Source organism: Halictus rubicundus, unplaced genomic scaffold, assembly GCF_050948215.1.
Source record: "Halictus rubicundus isolate RS-2024b unplaced genomic scaffold, iyHalRubi1_principal scaffold0020, whole genome shotgun sequence".
NCBI lineage: Eukaryota > Metazoa > Arthropoda > Insecta > Hymenoptera > Halictidae > Halictus > Halictus rubicundus.
In genome coordinates this window covers 190169-204761 of record NW_027488561.1, presented here as the reverse complement: position 1 = coordinate 204761, position 14593 = coordinate 190169, and the positions used below count along the sequence as shown (strand labels likewise).

The 14593-nt window shown below is 42.9% G+C and overlaps 1 long non-coding RNA gene across 1 annotated transcript; it reads right to left on the bottom strand.

Annotated features, from left to right (window-relative positions):
* Positions 1 to 942: 942 nt before the first annotated feature.
* LOC143363091 (uncharacterized) lies at positions 943 to 1299 on the bottom strand. The gene is made up of 2 exons (XR_013083731.1): positions 1211 to 1299; positions 943 to 1117 (listed from the first exon to the last, which is right to left on the bottom strand). It is a non-coding gene; the product is annotated as an uncharacterized LOC143363091 (long non-coding RNA).
* Positions 1300 to 14593: the final 13294 nt, after the last annotated feature.

Below are 14593 nucleotides of genomic sequence, written 5' to 3'. Positions count from 1 at the left end.
CATATATGATATTATTCAAGTTTATTTTACGTTTAGTCTATAGTTGTAAATTTGTATTTGTTTGTTTCTTGACTTCAGATTTTATATCTAAAGTAAAAAAAATATGATAAATTTTGTTTAATTTTTTATGCGCTTCGTGGCATAAAATTTCATTTTGAATAAAATTTTATTTCTGACAGGAAGTAAATTCCGGCTCATTTTCTTTTTAAAAGAAGTCCTGGTAATATATGTATAAAATTATTATAATGTTAAGAATAAACTGATTCAATATAAGTCAAATCATTTCCTTAGCTTTTGTATACACGTGACCGCCGTTCAAGTTTCATTTCAGAGATATTAGCGAAAAACTGCAAAAGTAATGTGACAACGAGGCCTGCATACATCTACGCGCCCGTGGCAATGTACGTGTTAGCATGTGTTGGTCGGCTGAATCGGGCTCATGCAGAAATCAGGCGCAAAACATGTTCGATTACACTCGAATTTGACCTCATTTTCATCAGGAAAATCCCCTCCATTCGCTCGTCACAATTTTATGAGGATATGTTGAAAAATCTAAAAGTTTAAACTTTCATTCGTGCGCGATTCTCCATCCGCTTACATTGTATGCCGTTTGGCAGTCGCCGGGTCTTTGAAGCTCGGCGCTCGAATGTTCGTAACGTTTATGCTGGGGTTCGAATCCCGTCGGTGGGAAAGTTTTTTTTCCATACGTACGTCATCTTTATTTTTTCAATTTCTTATATGGTTTATTTATGTGATTGTAATTACATTTTTTTTTAATGTTTTAAAAATATTGAGGTAACAACGATTTTTCTTTTTCAATGTTGCATTTATTCATAAGCAGAAACTAATACAGTGGCAAATATATGGGAAAAGCGTGTTTTTTTACAAAGTGTGTGTGTGGGGGGGGGCGCATATTTGGGGCGCGTGAGGAGGGATTATGTTTTATTTTCGCGGTGCGGCGTCGATGGGTGGCGAAGGAGCGTCCTCCTCGTGGTGGACATCGTAGAGATAGAGCTTGGTCGTCCTCGCTTGGCTACTCCTTTTCTTTCTTGTTGTTGTTACGGATGTGAGGGAGGTTTGAGGACAGTCTCCTTCCTTCAGTCCACATGATTCGTTGCTAGAAGTGACACAAAAACAAAATAGACAAAATGCGAAAAAAATTGGAATTTACTCGATAATGTAAAAGGTAAAATTGCATTGCTCTGCTTACATTGTGAGCTGCTGCTCCATCCATTGTCGGCTTGAAATCTGCGCAGTATGGGATGACAGTCGGTCAGTGTTCCTCCATCGTCGCCTCGAAGAACAGCTCAGATGAATCGAGAAAAAGAGAATAAACATAAAAAAATTGGAATCCACCTTGAAATATAAAAAGTAAAATTGTGTTGGTCTACTTACATTGGTGATGCTCCGTCCATTGTCGCCTTAGAATCTGCATGGTGTAGGACAACTCTCGGCCAGTATCGTCCATCATCGTGTCGACGAACAAACAGCCCACATGGTTCGAGAAACATGAAAATAAACAAAATTTGACAAAAATTAGTTAGTATTTATACTGCTTGAGAATATGAAATCTAAAATTTCATTGTCGTACTTACATTGGGGGCTGATGCCCCATCCATTGTTGTCTCGGAATATTTTTTATATTTTTCATTATATTCAATCGCTGATATACATCAGCGATCCTGCACACTTATCTGCAAGTGTGCAGCCAACATCGGACAGCAATTTTCCTTTTCCAACTGACCGAGTCAGTGGCGTTGCACCAGTAGGTGCAACCCGACGTGGAATAATACTTTATTTCTATCGTTGATACAAATCAGCGATCCTGCATACTTATCTGCAACTGTGCAGCCAACGTCGGACAGCAATTTTCCTTTTCCAACTGACCGAGTCAGTGGCGTTGCACCAGTAGGTGCAACCCGACGTGGAATAATACTTTATTTCTATCGTTGATACAAATCAGCGATCCTGCACACTTATCTGCAAGGTGCAGCCAACGTCGGACAGCAATTTTCCTTTTCCAACTGATCGAGTCAGTGGCGTTGCACCAGTAGGTGCAACCCGACGTGGAATAATACTTTTATTTATTTCACTTTCTTTTCTCTTTTCTAACTCTTTGTTCTTTCTCTGGCTTCGAGAATATATTGAGGTTCCCGAATGGGCATGCCTCTTGTATGTCTGCTGTCGACTATTTCCGGCAGCATACAATCGATATAAAAACGCGACAATTTTGGCTCCATGTTACGTTGCCAAAATTCGTCGTCTTTCTCAACTTTAATTGTCTTGATTCCTTTCTTCGTCCACAGGCAAAACAGGCAGTATTTTCTACCAGTTGCGTGTAGCTGCCCTTGTACTTGGTAGAAGTACTCGTGGGTTTTATTCAATGCAGTACCTGCACTGTCTGCAAATATTTTCTTGACAGCTGGCACTGTGCTTATTGCCTCTTCTGGCGTTAAATTCTCTGCGGTTTGTGGGCATTTTATTTCCACAATACCGTCGTTATCTATCACACCGTCTGGCGATGCTCCCAAATAGGGAATCGATGGATCGATGAAAAGGCCACATCGTCGAATTTGAATGTTTTCTTTTTTCGCTAATTCTTCACGAGCAACATCTTCATTCTCCCTTCCATACTCTAGAGCGGGAACAGTTAGCAGGCGTGGGTACAGCAACGTCTTCACCAGCTTCGAACACAACGTGGTTTTTTTTCCGGTGGCACACGGCGCGGTAGTGGGACGCAGTCAAAAGCTTCGACCTGTACGTCATCCAATTTGTGTTTGCGCTCTGTCCAATGGTATCCTGCTCGATGTTTTCTCGGTCCTTCTGCCAATTGTTTAGCATTTCCATATGCTTTTCTGTCTGCAGATCAAACATGCATTTGTCCATGTCTTCTTTCTGCGCGTTTGGTCCATAATCCGAATCTTGGACTGCGCGGAACTGCTTCTTCGTGCTCTTCGTGGTCCTCTTCTTTTCGGCATTTTCCGAGACTTTCTTATTGCGTCGTTCTTCCATATTTTTCAAAGCTTGTGGCGACTCTTTTCCCATAGCTTTGCATAAGCGAGACAATATGTTTTGCAACAACGGAGTTGAAGCTCTCCACCGCGTTGTTATTGGTTCGGTAGAGGAGGCTTTCGGAATACGCCGATAGTATCCGGATGATGTCTTTGATGGTTTCGTAGACACCAACGGTTGATAATTGCGGAACAATATTCTGTTCGTCCATCTTCGGTGTTCCATCGCAGAAGTATCCTAATTCTTTGCATTTCTTGTGTTCGCCAAAAACGTGGCTGGGCACATTCCTGATATCTTCAACCAACTTTCTCACTTTCTGAGACATCGGCAGGTTGGGCTGCTGGAATCTGTATTCTGCAGCTTTGATGATGTCCGTGCGCATCCGCAGAATATTATTCTCCACAGTTTTCCTCAGCTTTCCGGGCGGAGTCTTCTTCGCAACATCTTTCATCTTGTTGCAGAAGTTGCGCATCAAATGATTCGTGCATTCAATTTTCTTGACACGAACTAAATTTTTATATGGGTCGCAGTCTATTATTCTTTTGTACACGCTGCTATCGCCGTCAGCAATCAGTGTCGAATATACAAGTCCTCGTTTTTCGACACTGGTGTTGAATCTCTCTGCTATGGCTTCGCTCTCCATTCTGGTGGATGTCCGGTTTGCGCCCCAATTCTTGAAACATTCGTGTTGCTTTGCTTCTTTTTCCATTTTCGCCGCAGCTTGGCAAATGCAGCAAGTCTTGTTTTTGACTGCAATGAACAACACTTTCTTCGTGTGGTAGCCCATGATAACGCCCACACCAGACATCGAGTCGTATTTCCCTGTCCGGTACGACCGCTTCATCCAGCTTCCGTCAGCCACGACGGGAATGTGTGGAATTCCACATGGGAGGACGTCGCCTCTTTCAACGGCTAGCCTCTTCTCCTCTTCAGCCGCTGTCATCATCTCCTCTTCCGCAGCAGCGCCGAATCCGTTGACGATGCAGTCGTGATATTTGCGGTACTGCCTCTTCGACATGCACGGAACGTTTATGGCTGCGAGAAATTCTTCCATTTTCCCGTATCCGCCTCCGGTTGTCATTGTTCCGGCGACCGCGCTTTGGTTGATGTCCATGGTCTCAGCATCTCCAGGCTGACTATGGACTTCGGTTGTGTAATTGCACATCTTGCATTCTATGACCAGTGTGGTTTTCAAACCGAATCTCTTGAGATTTTTTATTTCCAAATGTCTGGTCGAACACTCGAATGTTCCCGAATGTTCGCCTATCAGTTTCATTTGCTGAAACACGTGGTGCATGTCCACGATGCTCAAACCGTCGGAGAGGCACAATGTTTCCTCAACTGTCGTTTCTCTTTCCACGACAAGCTTCACATTTTCGGCGGTTTTTTCTTCTTCTACTCTTTTCTTTTCATCTTGAAGTCTCTTCTGCAGAACTTCTTGAACAATTCTATCTTCGGCCTCTTGTATTTGTTCTTCGGCTTCTTGCTGTGTTTCTTCGGCTTTGTCTGCTATTTCTTCATGTTCTGGCATTTGTTCATCCTCTTCCATTTCTTCAGCGTGTTCCGTGATACTGTGGGGAAGGTCGCAAAACATTTCTTCTGCTAATCCACTCGTTGACGGCACTACATTGTCTGCTGCCCCTGCATCTTCATGTGCGGGGAGAGGACGTGAAGTTTCCTCCTGCGCGAGCTCTGCCAACCGCTGCAGTCTGAAAACATAATAGAAAAAAACCTACTGTTTTGAATGTGTAGGAGATTATTATTCCACCACATCTACAGAGATTTGAATACTGTGACGTTGTAAATTTTGCATCGCCACTTTATCGCTCACAAGGAGAGGTCACGTCCTTCGGGTCACCGATTCGGTTGAAACTTTACACACTTATAGATCTCGTTCTGCTCTTTACGAATATATACCATTATAGGGGCAGATACCCAATACTTTTCGAGATATTGATGATTGAAGTTTCATTATTTCCCATGTAATGCCGTATTTTTTCTGGTCTACGACAAGAATCGGTGTGGCGCAACGGTAGCGTGCCAAGTTTTTAGCCGGACGACCAGGGTTCAAATCCTGCCGACTAACGTATTTTTTTTTTAATTTCATTATGTTTTATCATTGCATATTTATATTATTAATTTCACGCATAAAATTGCATTTTGAATTACAAATAACATGTATTTATTTACTAACAACAGGATTATTTACTATTGTTATATATTAAATAATAATTAATAGTAATTAAATAGTAATAGTAATTTATATATTAAATATATATATTAAATTTTAAGAACTCTGCAACGAGACGTATGTGTCTCGTTGCGAGTCGTTTTGTACCTTAGCCCGCACCAATCACCGGTGCGGGCTAGCCGCGCGCCAATCCGCGAATCCAGCCCGAGCGCGGACCAATCGGCGTGTGCCGAAGATTCGCGAACGAGCACACGAGGTCGGCGTTCGGGCTATAAAGATCGCGACGGAACCAGCCGAAGCCGGAGTTGGTCTGGAGCAGCTCTCGGGTGAACACCCGAGCCCAGATCCTCTCGCAGCCGCGCTAAATCGTGCTAGCCGCGGTATACTATCGGGCGAACACGACGAAGCGCTGGAATCGGCAGAAGCGTAAGTGGGTATACGTCCCCTACGTGAAACCGAGACCGCGACCGGATTCTGGGAGGCAGTCGATCGCCGGCCTGCTCTTGTCAGAGCACCGAAGGTACGACACTCCGGACCGTCATCCCCACCGCTCGGACCTGTTCCCGCGTCCCGCTCACCCCTCTGGGACCCTGCGTCGCGCCCCGCACGTTTAGTCTCCGATCGGCCGCAGCAGCGTGTGGAACTCGCCTCTCGGTATACTACCGGAGACGAGCGACCTCGCCGGTTTCGGGCCGTAGGCATTAGGTTTACGCCTGTGCCTACGTGCCCGAGCCGTGGTCGGGCGGGGACGACGGGTGGGGTGTTCCGCGGATTCCGTACCCCCTCCTCTCCGCGCCCCGCGTGCCCAGCCGACGGAGGAAACGAAGTCAGTTCACTATAGCTCGCTGGGCCGCGGCGGTAACAACACCTCGAGAGTCGGGAGAGTTCGGGATCGCGCCGAGAGCGCCCGACTCAGACGCCGCTACAGCGAGCACGGCTCGCCCGCGTTCCACGCGTACCTTTTTCCGCGTACCGCACCGAGGAAAACTCCGGTTCCTCGCCGAGACACTCCGGACCCCCGCGAAACGTACCGAGACCGGAAACCGTACCGGCGCCCCGCGGTTAATTTAGATTTAATTCGTGCGTAGTTAGGATAAGCCGCGTTGATTAGGTTAAGTTACCCGTGTCGGGCTTCCACGCTCACGGTTTGTTTGTTTAATTATCACTAGGCCGGTGGAGAGGCAGGCTGTCATCGCCAACCCGTCGCCGGACCGTCCGGGAACCCAAGCGACTGACGAGCAGACCGCTCCACGTTTTTGTTTTGACATACTCTAGGAATATATTATTTTTTACTTCGTTTCATATAATCTCTTACGTTCCTTTTTTTTCAATTAAAGCAATAAAAATATAATTTCGTTCACTTACCACTAACGCAGCGTGTCTTATTTAACAACCTCATCCTCCCTCCCCGAAGAACTCTGGTCGCTGAGCGAATCCAGGGGAGGGCACGCGCGCCTCGCTCGCGCCTCAACGCAAGCGAGACGCCACCGTTACAACTCTTTATAAATATCTTGTGTTAACTTTCCGGATTTCGAACAAGTTACTATTACGTTTGTGTGATGTGACATAAGTTCATCTACCTTTTTTTAAACAAGTGCGGTCTTTACTAGGGCTATTACTTTTCCGAAGCTTCGACACTTCGACACTTCGAAACTTCGAACCTTCGATTCGTTTCCAGTTAACGGATAAAAGGAATAAATTTTCATAATTTGTTTCTATATTCACCATCTGAATTATTTCAATAATTTATTGTTAAGATAATATATTTATTATTTGAATTATCATTTCGATAGTTCACTGATGAAATAATTGTTTAAATAAATAAATTGTTACAATTTGTTTCTATATTCATTATTTGAATTGTTATTTCAATTATTTATTGTTAAAATAATGGTTTAAATTAATAAATTTTCAAATTTTGTTTCTACATACATTATGTGAATTATTTCAATATTTCATTGTTAAAATAATTATTTAAAGAATGTACAAGTATTTACATAATAAATATAGAAACACATTTCTATAGATTATAAAATTTTCCGTAGATTATAAATTTTTATACTCTATAGAAATGTATTCCTATATTAATTATGTAAATACGTGTACATTGTCTAAACAGTTATTTGAACAATAAATTATTGAAATAATTCAGAAGGTGAATATAGAAACAAATTATGAAAATTTATTCCTTTTATCCGTTAACTGGAAACGAATCGAAGGTTCGAAGTTTCGAAGGATCGAAGGTTCGAATTTTCTGCAATCGAAGCTTCGAAGCTTCGATATCTTCGACCTTCGAAGCAAAGTAACAGCCCTAGTCTTTACTCCCTTATATGTTATTGTCCTTTCGAACGTTGATTGATACTGACATCCTGTCTGATCCGTGTTGATTATATAATTTAAATGGAATTGCGAAATACGAAATACATGTTATTTGTAATTCAAAATGCAATTTTATGCGTGAAATTTAATCGTTTGAAATTAATAATATAAATATGCAATGATAAAACATAATGAAATTAAAAAAAGATGCGTTCGTTAGTCGGCAGGATTTGAACCCTGGTCGTCCGGCTGAAAATATGGCACGCTACCGTTGCGCCACATCGACTCTTGTTTTAGCTAGAAAAAATACGGCATTACATGGGAAATAATGAAACTTCAATCATCAATCTGCCCCTATAATGGTATATATTCGTAAAGAGAAGAACGAGATCTATAAGTGTGCAAAGTTTCAACCGAATCGGTGACCCGAAGGACGTGGCCTCTCCTTGTCAGAGCAACGGAGCGAAGGGACCGGACTAACCAAAACAACGCTATCCGCGAATAGAACGACGCACAGTGGGCCAAAAGCGCCAAAACGTGGCCAAAATGCAAAAAATGAATTTCACGGAGATTCTTGTCGAGTCTTGTAGTAGATACTATTATTCAACATTATTTTGAAAAAGTAGCTGCCCAAAACTGCCCCTTTCCTAATGCGATCCATTTTTGTGACGCAGAGGTAGACATGGTACTAGTTACAAGCATGTTTTCTCGATAAATTTAGAAGTTATAATAAAATTGGTATAAGCATTGTATGGTTCCACTTACAGAACAACAACAACAATTTTTTTATTGTTTAACACGTTCCCGCCGGCGCACAGTGCAGACAAATCGCCAGTTTTCGGCACTTCTCGTAGTTCGGTTATTAATGCATATATAGAGGAAATTTTGTACAGACAATTATATTTACCAATATAGTTTATAATTTTAACAAAAAAAAAATTTTTAGAAAAAAAAATTTATTATTAAAAATTAACAAATTTATTTTTAAAAACTAACAAGTTTAGAACAAAATTAATAATAAATGAACCATATGTAAAATTAACAATAATAAACTTAAACAAATTATAATACTAGTGAATAAAATGAATAAACTCAACAATGAGTATCGGATAAATACTTTTATCCGACGAGAATTTATCCGACGAATAAAGATAATTTTTTTTATTCGAAGCGGATTTATTCGAACTTAGAATAATTTTTTCATCTTTTATCTGTATCTTTTATTCGAAGGCTTCGAATAAATCTTCGAATAACTTGTAACGGTTGCGTCTCGCTTGCGTGAGGTGCGAGCGAGGCACGCGTGCCCTCCCCTGGATTCGCTCAGCGACCAGGGTTCTTTGGGGAGGGAGGATGAGGTCGTTGAATAAGAAACGCTGCGTTGGTGGTAAATGAACGAAACGATACTTTATTAGATTAATCGGAAAAAAATGAAAGAGACTCTAAGCGAACGTGCATGAGAAACAAAGCAAAGAAAAATATAATAACGATGTATATAAAAAGAACGTGGAGCGGTCAGCTCGTCAGGGGTTCCAGTCGCCTGGGTTCCCGGACGGTCCGGCGACGGGCTGGCGGTGGCAGCCTGCCTCTCCACCGGCCTGGTGACGATTAAACAAAACAAAACCGTGAGCGTGGAGGCCCGATACGGATAGCTTAACCTAATCGACGCGGCTTAGCCTAATTACGCACGAACTTAACCTAAATTATCCGCGGGGCGCCGGTACGGTTTCCGGTCTCGGTACGGTTCGCGTGGGTCCGGAGTGTCTCGGCGAGGAACCGGAGTTTTCCTCGATACGGTACGCGGCGCGGTTCGCGTGAGAAAAACGGTACGCGTGGAACGCGGGCGAGCCGTGCTCGCTGTAACGGTGCTGGATTCGGGCGCCCTCGGCGCGGTTCGCGTGAAGGCGCGGTACGCGGGAAAAGCGCGGTGGGGATGACGGTCCGCAGTGTCGTACCTACGGTGCTCTGACAAGAGCAGGCCGGCGATCGACTGCCTCCCAGGATCCGGTCGCGGTTTCACGTAGGGCACGTAAACCCACTTACGCTTCTACCGATTCCAGCGCTTCGTCGTGTTCGCCCGATAGTATACCGCGGCTAGCACGATTTAGCGCGGCTGCGAGAGGATCTGGGCTCGGGTGTTCGCCCGAGGGCTGCTCCAGACCAACTCCGGCTTCGGCTGGTTCCGGCGCGATCTTTATAGCCCGAGCGCGGACCTCGTGTGCTCGTTCGCGAGCCTTCGGCGCACGTCGATTGGTCCGCGCCCGGGCCGGTTTCGCGGATTGGCGCGCGGCTGGCCCGCACCGGTGATTGGTGCGGGCTAAGGTACAACTCGGCTCGCAATCAGACACATGCGTCTCGTTGCAAACTTTTGCCGAGCGCCGAGCATCAAAGACCCAGCGATGACAGACGACATACAATGTAAGCGGATGGAGAATCGCGCACGAATGAAAGTTTAAACTTTTAGATTTTTCAACATATCCTCATAAAATTGTGACGAGCGAATGGAGGGGATTTTCCCGATGAAAATGAGGTCAAATTCGAGTGTAATCGAACAAGTTTCACTGATACCTAATGTTACGATAAAAATTACAAAGACAGTCCAAATGATGTCGTGTTTGGACTCATTTCGATCGGAACAAGCTCTACAACTCGTGCATTATTGGCAATTTATGCTTGTATGTTTTTAATCATAAGAATATTGTTAAGACGAACGAGTTGTAGAGCTTGTTCCGATCGAAATGAGTCCAAACACGACATCATTTGGACTGTCTTTAATGAGACTGTAATTTTTATCGTAAAATTAGGTATCAGTGAAACTTGTTCGATTACACTCTAATTTGACCTCATTTTCATCAGGAAAATGCCCTCCATTCGCTCGCCACAATTTGATGAGGATATATTGAAAAATCTAAAAGTTTAAACTTTCATTCGTGCGCGATTCTCCATCCGCTTACATTGTATGTCGTCTGTCGTCGCTGGGTTTTTGATGCTCGGCGCTCGGCAAAAGTTATTCGAAGATTTATTCGAAGCCTTCGAATAAAAGATACAGATAAAAGATGAAAAAATTATTCGGAGTTCGAATAAATCCGCTTCGAATAAAAAAAATTATCTTTATTCGTCGGATATATTCTCGTCGAATAAAAGTATTTATCCGATACTCGTCGAATAAAGATACTTTTTTTATTCGAACCTTCGAATAACAAATAAAAATTTTTTTATCTTTTATTTGTTATTCGAAATTTTTATTTAGATAAATATTTTGCCCAACTCTGGCCTCCATGGCCAAATTTTTCTACAAAAATCTAAATTTGGTTACTAATGCATATGCAATGGTAATTAGTCACAAAAAATTAAATTTAACAATAAAATTAATAAGTTGAAAAAGAAAATTATTTTTATGCATAAAAAAAATTGTTAAATGATTTTTAAATGAATAATAATATGCATGTCCTGCTAATAAAGAGTTCTGCCAAAGGAAATTTTCGTGCATCGTCAAATAAAAATGTAGTGAGATGTGCCGACTTGTCCGCACTGTGTGCCCTGTCGTGAGGGCTGTCCTCGCTATTTCCGTATCCGAATCCCCGACCCCTTTCGCGCCTCTCGTTCTTCTCGCGGTTTTCGAAGGTTCGACTCTCGCCCTCAGCCTCGGCCGAGGGCGAACTTCTTCCGTGTTTCGCGTGGCACCCTTCCGGTGCCTGGCGCCCGAGCAGAAGGCTCTTTTTCGGCTTAGGAAAATCTTCGAGAACACGTTAGTACCGGGAGGACCGCGTATTCGCGGCCGTACACGGCCCGGCCTCAGTGCTCATAAATTCCCGGAGTTGGCCCCGTTCCCGTCTCACTACGCGGCGAAAAGGGCCAACGTTACAATACGTAATTGAACTATACTGAATTATAGTATACCTCTTCAGCTGAGCTCTCCTTCTGCTATAGCGTCTCGTAGAAATTCGAAGTCTCTTGATTCCTGTGCCTCCTTTGGCCGAACGCTTCTTCTCCATTCGTCCCGTGTCCACCGACGAAATGGTTGGCTTCATTTTCAATACAAAATACACTTTCACAATACACTTTCACAATACACTTTCCAATAGTAGTTATTCTTATGACGCAGGAACGAACGCGAATCTACGAACTAACTAACGCGTTCCTGGTCATGAGTAAACTGAAGAACGACACCAATGTTGACAGATTTCTCGCCAGCATCCACCCCCACCATCGCAAAATGTGTCAGCTAAAGGCTCGTACAGACCTGAACATTTCACAGTGCAACATTGCACTGTGTGTGTAATTGTTTTTATTGTGTGTGTGTGCTTATGTGTGTATGTATGGAAGAATCTAGAAGAAATAATTGAGAGTATGGGAGAGAGATGGAATGAGTGAGGAGTGGGAAGAACGGACAAAAGAAAATCGAGGAATCATCGTTCGTGGGTTTTCCGGGAGATTGAATGTGACCACAGAAGACTGTGCACGTGCAATGGAGTGTGACAAGCAAGTAGAAGAAGTGGCCGTGGTGCAGCATGAGACGGCGGCGGCGGCCTCCAAGGCCGTCGTCGAAGCCAGGGTTGCCTTAGCTAGGGCTAAGGAGGCGGAGGCGGCCGCGAAATCGGCATTGCAGGCGGCCGGGGTGGAAACGCAGACGAACGTATGGGAGCGCCTGGGAGCGGTGAGTAAACGTTCCAGAAATCGGACACTTTTTGGAAGAATGTTTCGGATTTTGTTCAAATTTGAATATATTGTAGTCTTCAGTGACCTACAAAGGAATCTCGAAGGATTTTTTGATATCTTAAAAATTGTTCGACTACAACATATTCAAATTTGAACAATATCCGGAACATTACTCCAAGAACTGTTTGATTTCGCGTGAAATGACCCCAGTACATTAGTACATTTTTAACCATTCGTACTAAAATCTATTATTCCCATTGTCCCAAATATAGCGTCCAAAAGAAAGCGGAAATGTACAGACGGGAAAAGTGTACACGGAACATGAGATGGTGAGTTTCCGAATATGATTTTACTAAATCTCTAAATGTCTATCATTTGTAGGCTCTATTGTACTAATTCACTTCTCATATGTTACAGAGGATAATGTTGCGGAAACAAAAAAACAAAATCTATGGACGGCACCAGTACGGCAGTCGGAGAGGCAACCCGCGGGGAGCCAACTCGCGGGGAGGCCGCTGGAGAGGAAACAAAAATAACAACACTATTGAAATTTATAAAATGTATTGAAAAATTTAATAAAAAATAAAATCTTTATTTATGAAAATTGAAGTGATTAGTTGTGGTCTCTCTCTCTCTCTCTCTTTCCTAAAACTACCCTCTCCTTCGTCTCTGCATTATTGGGAAATTTTTCGAGGCATACCGGACCCTTGCGATCCGCGTAGGCACACGTACACGCCGACCAGGGTGTGTGTGAGTGTGCCGCGGCACGGCTATTCGAATGAAGCTACGACAGCGCCATCCACGCTGTCGCGCCGCGCGTGCTCCTATAGGCCTCTGTTTTACCGATACAGTAACTGCTGACGATGAGAGAGATCGGGAACAGAGTACAACGCTCGTAGCGAAAAATGCCGGAACTATATTTTGCTGAAATATCCAATTTTCCTCAATGATGCAATGTTTGTGGGTTCCCGCAATTATTTGATTAATACGTAAGCATTCAACGTGATTGGCGTTGCATTGAGATCCTATATGTTCCCGCTAGGCGGGAAAGGTACTACGAACTCCATACGAGCTCTAAATCTCTCGATATTTACGATAATGTCACTCGACAACACACGAAATCAGCATGCTGCTGATATTGCAAACAGAGAGGATAGGAGAGTGATCACGCCCGGGGTTTCGGCGTTCCCACTTTCGTGACATCGCCGCTTTATCATGGCACAGAACCGTGTCGTCTTTCCTGGAACAGAACCGTGTCGTCTTTTAGCATGACACAGAACCGTGTCGTCTTTCCTGGAACAGAACCGTGTCGTCTTTCCTGGAACATAACCGTGTCGTCTTTTAGCATAAAACCGAACGCACATTATTTTTTTAACGAGGATTAGAACGTACAGCTTAATTGTTGTATATGAAATATGTAACTAACATGTAAATCTTGGGTACAAAATCTCTAATTAATATAAATTAAGAATAATATTACTTGTAATGATACGTATTTTATTTCTTTCCAATTTTGTAGTTGCAAACTCTAGTTGTAAAAACTGGAAAACCCGGAAAAAATCGAACAAATACAGATTTCATATCGAAGTTTAAAAGCGACCACCCTGAAAATTAATTTAATAATGAGCTATTGTCATCAACACTATCTTAAATTTTTTCATATATTTAGCTACTGTTATTATTAATTGAAAAAAATGTTCTTTCATGAATAAATATTTTTTCCACCTCAGCACCATAAGATTTTTACTAGATTACTTTAAAAACATATTAGAACTATTTTTAAATAATTTTACTCGAAAACATTCTAGTTTACTCTTTATTTCACCGTTCTACTAATTTTTTATGGGCTGCATTGCACTCTTTTACATCTCAATACCATGGTACCATCCATATTCAAGGAAGAACAATTTTTTGCGACGATCATTGAAAAAACAAAATAGTTTCCACAATTGCAGTACTTTAGTGCGTTTGTGACTTAGCGCCCAGAACACCTACCTGTGTTCTGTGTCCCATCTGGAGTTTTATGGTACGCTAACAATCGCTATTGAGTCGCAAGCCAGACCGTACAAGCGAATGCATCCACAACTTCCAGAGACTTGCCTCCAAACCTAATTAAAGGAAGGCTAAACATGCAGTGTGCACGAAACTCCTCAAAAGAGGCGGATTCCAGTCGCTCGTGTTATAAACCTCATTCGATACTTCATCGACAGGGTGATCTTACATATTTCTGTAACTTTTTTTCGGTTTTATGCTAAAAGACGACACGATTCTCTCCCAGGAAAGACGACACGGTTCTGTTCCAGGAAAGACGACACGGTTCTGTTCTAGGAAAGACGACACGGTTCTGTGCCATGCTAAGGCTGAGCAGATGTCAGCACTATATCGGGAACGCCGAAAACCCGGCCGTGAGCACTA